Source organism: Onychomys torridus, chromosome 14 (assembly GCF_903995425.1).
Source record: "Onychomys torridus chromosome 14, mOncTor1.1, whole genome shotgun sequence".
NCBI lineage: Eukaryota > Metazoa > Chordata > Mammalia > Rodentia > Cricetidae > Onychomys > Onychomys torridus.
Window position 1 is genome coordinate 77,395,417 of NC_050456.1, and position 6,702 is coordinate 77,402,118.

Here is a 6,702-nt window from a genome sequence, read left to right on the forward strand (position 1 = left end):
GTATGGTCTACGTTATATGTTTATTTTTATCATAGTGTATCTTTATCCACCTCTGTGTGCCTCCATAGTTAAGGAGAACCTTGTTTGATTTTATTGATTTGACAGTATAAAGTTGGGGTCTTGATTTTTTTTATCCGATTTTAAAATCCCTGCCTTTTAATTGGGATATTTTACTATTTACATTTCATATGTGTTTTGGTAGGTTTAATTTTTTCTTAAGATGTCTAAATGTTTGCTATTCATTCTATCTGTCATTGGTTCTCTTTTTCCTTTTTTGAATTAACTGTATATTTTTTTCCTAACTTTATCACTTGGGGTATTTTGATAGAGGCTTTGACATTTTAGTATACATTCTTTAAGATTTTATTTTTATGTGTTTTTATCCATATAAATCTATGCCAGGTATATACAAGTGCCCTCCAAAGCCAGCCAGAGTTACAGGCAACTGTGAGCTACCCAAAATGGGAGCTGAAAACCAAACTCAGGCTCTCTGGAAGAGTAGCCTTTAACCATGGAACTACCTCTTCAGCCCCAGTATACATTTTTATCACTGCCTATCTTCAATGGATATTATTAGTTGCCATATATCATGAGTCATATATCATATATATTATGTCCTGTAGCGTAGAAACCACACAGTAGTATGCTTCTGTTTTATCACTCCTGATCTTTGCATGATTGCTTTCATTTTTTTGTTTGTTTGTTTAAAGAGTCAACTATCATTCAAAGAGATGTAAACAATAGGGAAAGTATCTTAGCCGTCTGTTCACACAGTGACCATTTCTGGTATTATCCATTATCTTGTGAAAACCCACATTTCTGAATGTTATCAATTTCTTCCTAGCTGAAAGCCTTCTATCTGTTGTTGCTGAGTTACTTTGTCTTTTGAATGTATTCATAATTTATAAGTCTAACTCCATTTTATGGATATATACAGACTCTGGAGCTACAGTTCTCATATAAATTAATTTTCCAAGGCTATTACTGCTATATCAATGGAGATAAAATATGATTTGTTGTATTCATGAATTTGGCTACTGAATATTTTGGGGGAAACAATCACATTATCGATGCTATCACTCGGTGCCATCCAGCTGGGGTGCAGAAGGCCCCAGTGGCTTCAGGCACATATGCCGCTTCACTGTGACTCCAAACACAATTGTCTCTCAAGAACTCACAGATTATTTTATTACAGATTATCTTCCTATGACATTAAAGTGAGGGCATACTGCTTTTCTTTTCATCTATATGTACGGCAGCCTAAGATTTTCACATACACTGGAAATTTCATATATACTTAAAATAGATCCTATAGTTTTTCAGAGTCATGTATTAAAAATTGCCCCCAAACTTAGTGATTAAAAAAATAATCACACCTTTTCCCATAATGGCTGAGTACATAGTGCCTTGGTGATGAGTCATCAGAGCCATGAGGCCAGACCAGTCCTGGATGGCTGAACATACGGCAGTAGCCCAGGGCATTGGACCCTCATTCCCATGGCCTCTCCACCTGGCTATCTCAGGCTTCCTCCCACAGTGCCCTGGTTATAAGGATCAAATTGCCAAGCCTTTGAGGCCTTAGCTCTGGAATCACACAACACTTCTACTGCAGCCTGTCAGTCGTGGTCCATCAGGAAGCCAGGCTGGACTCAAGGTCCATAGAAACATACCCCTCATCTTGATAAGAACAGTGGGGACATCACATTGCCAAAGCAGTAGACACATGCAAAGCATTGGCAATTCTATCCCACCATTTTCCACAAAAGCATCATGGTATACTGGTTATGGAAGAGTGTGGTGGGTCTACAAGGATTAAGAACCATTAACACAGACAATATTCTCTCCTACTCAATTCTCATCTAGTCCAAAGGACAAGTATCCTGTCTCAGTTCCTCATACACGTAAGTAAGAAAGCATCCTCCATGTTCTATGTCCCCTACACAGGTTGCGGCAATGTTGTATGCTCCAGCCTGCTGGTAACAGGACAGCACTTGCCTGCAATGGTGGAGCACTCTGCAGAGAACTTCCTGTACTGTAAAAGTAAGGTGAGATGAGGATTTGGTAACTATCTCTTTCTTGCTATTATTTATTGCTTTGGTTTGTGTTTCTAGCCATCGACAAGCCAGAAAATGCACAACCCATAATGATCTTACTCTGGTCTTAATGTCTGGGTCTCCCATCAAAGTTCATTGAGATAATATTAAGAGATGATTGGACTTTGGCGAGGTGACTAGTCATAAGGGTATAGCCCTCACCAGTGGGACTAGTATTCCACAGAGCTGGTCCTACAAAAATTGCTTGAGGCCTCTGCTATGGGAGTTTACAGCAAGATAACACCGCCTATGAAGCAGAGAACCCTCCCCAGCCACTGAGTCCCTGGCATTTAAACTTCCTGACCTCTAGAACTGTGAGTAGTAAGTTTCTATTATTTCTGCATTACCAAGCCCATGGGGCTGTTTGTTTGTTTGTTTGTTGATAGAACCCCAGAAGGACGGAGATGGAGGTCTTCACTATTGGAAGGATGAAAAATTAATTGGAAAGATGACATGCTTCTTACACAAATGACACTTGTCTGAGACACACGGTGCAGTTCAAGTGTAGCCTTGATATTAAACTGGTGGTACCCCCACCCTTCACCCTTCTTCCCACCTGAGGTTTGTAAAGAGCCTAGCAGCCAGGAATCCAAAGCATCCCGTCCACAGGCACACACAGGCCCTGTGACCAGGTTCCCTCGTATTTCAAACAGTGTGTACTCTACACAGCTGAAGAACTTTGAACTTCTCCAGGAGCACATGGTGTCCAGACCCAGTGCTTCCTGGCTGGCCTCTCATTTCCTGGTTGTTTCTCCTCATGACCACAGGTTACTGTCTACATAGTAAGGCTAGAGACAGGTCCCAAAGACAGCAGGCATTTATTCTCAACCTATTTGTTTTTATTCATGCCAGTATGTGAGAGGTCAGGACAGACATTTATTTTACATGCAGTAGAGGTCTTCACCTATTTCTAGACACTTCTTCTGGGATGAAATTAGCCCCAGAGCCAAAAATGACTTCAAACACAGCAAGCCTGCAAAATATTTAACAAAGGCCAGTTCATGCTCTACAGTAACCTCGATGCTCCTAACAGTACCTGCCAGCCAAGAATATGTGCCAAGTAAACAAGGCCTAGAGAAGACAGGCAGGCCTCTGCACTTAGAGGTACCAAGAAACAGCTCCCCCTCTCTGAGCTTGGCACAACCTCTACCAAGGAGGAAGTCAAGTTCATCAGACACAGGGGCAGAGGTTATATCTGACATGACCTCCAGAAGCTGAGGCAAAGCTGCAAACACAGATCTAGGAAGAAGTAAAACCATCCTCCAGGTCACTGGTTCTCTGCTGGAGTTACCCTAGCAAGCAGGTGGTCTGCATTTCATCCTCCCAGAATACAGTGCTTTGTTGCAAAGCCTAAACTTCTGGTCCTGCACTTGGCTGGTGGCTCTCCAGACTCCTTTAGCAGGCCATACAGCTGCACATTGGATACTCCCAGCCCTTCCTCAGGGAGGAGCAGCTTTGCTGAAGCAGGTAGCACCTGGGGCCAAGTCCTGCTACTTAGCTGTCTGAGAGTCTATTCCATAGAGCAGGCCGATGGCCACCTAAGACTGCTTTCACAGAGAGACAGGAGCTTTCCATGGCCTTAAAGCAGCCAGGAAACAAGCCTCCAGACTGCCTCACTTCCTGCCTCCACACTGCCTCACTTCCTGCCTCCACACTGCCTCACTTCCTGCCTCCACACTGCCTCACTTCCTGCCTCCACACTGCCTCACTTCCTGCCTTCACACTGCCTCGCATCCTTCGTTTTTGTTTCTAGTCTCCTTGTTTCCAAGCGCCCACTTCTTAACACCTTAGAGTGTCTCGGGAAGGTGCGTTGACCTAACACAACTGGGGAAGGCTGTGAAAGAAAACTGTGTGCTCCAAGAGGAGGCTGGTTCGAGGGGTTTGGGAGGGGCCAGAGTGAGTGCAAAGGTAGATTGGAAGGGAGATGTGGCCAGGAACACAAGGTAAGCTTCATGCAAACATAGATGGCCAGATGTGGAGCTATTCTTGATGGTATGTGCAAAGTCCTACCCCCAGCTCCCCACACAGAGAGGCCCAATCAGCAATGGCACCTGATTACCAATGGATGCATCTCTTGGACCCAAATCTCAGTTTCTGACAGACTTCCAGAAAAAAAAAAAAAATTGTTTTTGAGGCAAAGGGCTGGGGAGATGGGACAATGAACAAAGTACTTGTCTTGCAAATACAAGGACCTGAGTTCAGATCCCTGGTGCCCACATAAAAACCCCAGTGTGATAGGGCACATTTGTAATCCCAGTGCTGGGGAGGCAGAGACAAGAGGATCTCTGGAGCTTGGTGGCCAGCCACCCTGAGTCTGCCTGTTCCAGGCCAAGAAAGAGACCCTATTCCAAAAAACAAGGTGGACAGTGATTAAGAAAGACACCAAGTATTAACTTCTGGCCTACACACACACACACACACAGACAGAGAGAGAGAGAGAGAGAGAGAGAGAGAGAGAGAGATGAAGGAGAATTGGGACTCCTGGAAGTGGCAGCAGGAAGCACAAGAAGCCTAGAGCCTCTTAAATAAAATGTCAGGAAAGAATAAAGTGACCAACAGGAGCCACAAACCCCACAAATACCAGTATGTCAACAGCGCAACAGTCACAGAAGCCCACAGGGTGAACCCCCAGCGGCCGGAGCTGGATCTGTGTGAGCAACAGAATAAATAGCATAGCATTGGATCAGAGCCCAAAGCATGCAAGTAAACACACCCAAGACTAGTCTCACATAACAGATGGGATAAATAACCAAGTGGAGGCTGAGAAGATGAACAATTTGAATCATTTACGTAGAGGCTCTATCCTCAGACAGGTGCCATATACCTGCCACCCTCTGGTGTGGCCTGTGCATGGTCACTCCCTCCCAAAGAGGACACCACAGAAGGAAGAGAAAGATTGGCAGCTTCTCAGCAGGGTAACGTGGCTCAACACAGCAGAGTCAACACAGCGGAGTCAACACAGGATGACAGGGACGGGTCACGCTGACAGCGTGTACCCTGGAGAGTGCTAAAGAAAATGGTCCTTCACCTGGGGCTTCCTCTCTAAACCTGGCTAATCCCCAGGAAAACACCAGATGAGCCCCGACAGGGCACAGCCCTCAAAATACTTGACTAGTGTTGCTCAAACGATCCAGATCATTAAACGTAAGGAAAACTGTACACACTGTCATGTTAAACATAACCAGGCACTGAGGAGCAGGGTAGGATAGGATAGTTAAAGGAAAGTACAGAGGTAGGGGCGGGGTGTGGGTTGAGGTATAATAATGCATTGTTGCTGACGTAGTCACTGTGGTCAGTGTTTGTAGGAGGAGAACCTACCACTGCCAATGTTGAACGTCTTCAATTAATCTAAAACTATTCTAAATGCAATGTTCTGTTGGGTTATTTCATTTGAGACGGGTCTCAGGTCATAGCCCAGACTGGCCTGGGATTCACTATATAACCCAGCATGAATTTAATCATGGCGATCCTCCTGCCTCCATCTCTTGCTGGGATTATAAGCATGAGCCATTGTGCCTGGCAAAAGTTTTATTTTTAAAATATGCATGATAAATGGCATATAGGGATGTCAATGTTGGGCAAGGCATGGTGGTACATGTCCTTAATCCTAGCACTAGGGAGACAGAGGCAGGAGGATCTCTGTGAGTTTGACACCAAGCCAGTGTAACTAATGAACTCCAGGGCAGTGGAGTTGCATGCTGAGACCTTATCATATATGTATATATATAACATAATTTTACACAATTTTAAAAACTGAAATAACACGTATTTCTAAAAGCATTGGCTTTGGTTATCAACTCATTAAGGCATCAAATTGCATTTTATAATGTAACAAGTATTTTTAAAGGCGGATGTTATAGTATGTCAAAAGTTACACACTGAATCGTATGGTAAATTTTTCAAATAGCTTGAAAATATTGTAAGAGAAACAGAGTATTTCTTTCCAAAAATATTTTAGGCTATGACAGAATTCAGGGAGGGGTGGGGGCAAGACAACCCAACTCTACTCCCCTAAGCCATGAAAGGATGGACAACCAGGTCAGTCAGTGAGCTGTGCTCTGTAGGAGCAAACAGATGCAGAAGGGACCAGTACTCAGGAGCATCACCTGGACAGAGCTGGCCATATGCTCACATAGTATGGCCGATGATACATTCCTGAAGATTCTTCAGACATGAAATAGAAATGAATAGGTCTCAAAAATCCCTCTAGAGAACTAGTCAGTTCAGCTAGCTGCCCCTACTCCCAATACATCCCCACAGAGTTCCCTCCCTGTGCGGAGACAATAGAACCAAAGCAGGGATAAAAACATGGGGCAGATGTGTAGTCAACATTTGAAGGAAGCAGAGTCTCAGCAGTGGGGCTGCCCTCCCCAATAGCTGGACTCTGGGGTCACTGGGGAAGGGAACCATGGGGGTTCTCAGAGCAACATGGTTGCATTTCATGTTTCCTGAACACATGAGCTGCTGTGATCTTAATCGATGCAACATGTCCATCTGGAGAGACCTAAATGGCCGCCCATAAACACGCAGTAAAAAGAAATGTGTTTAAAGTTACTAGAGTCCGCTCGCCAGGCCGTTCACGGTTTCAGTTACTAAACTAAGTTTAATA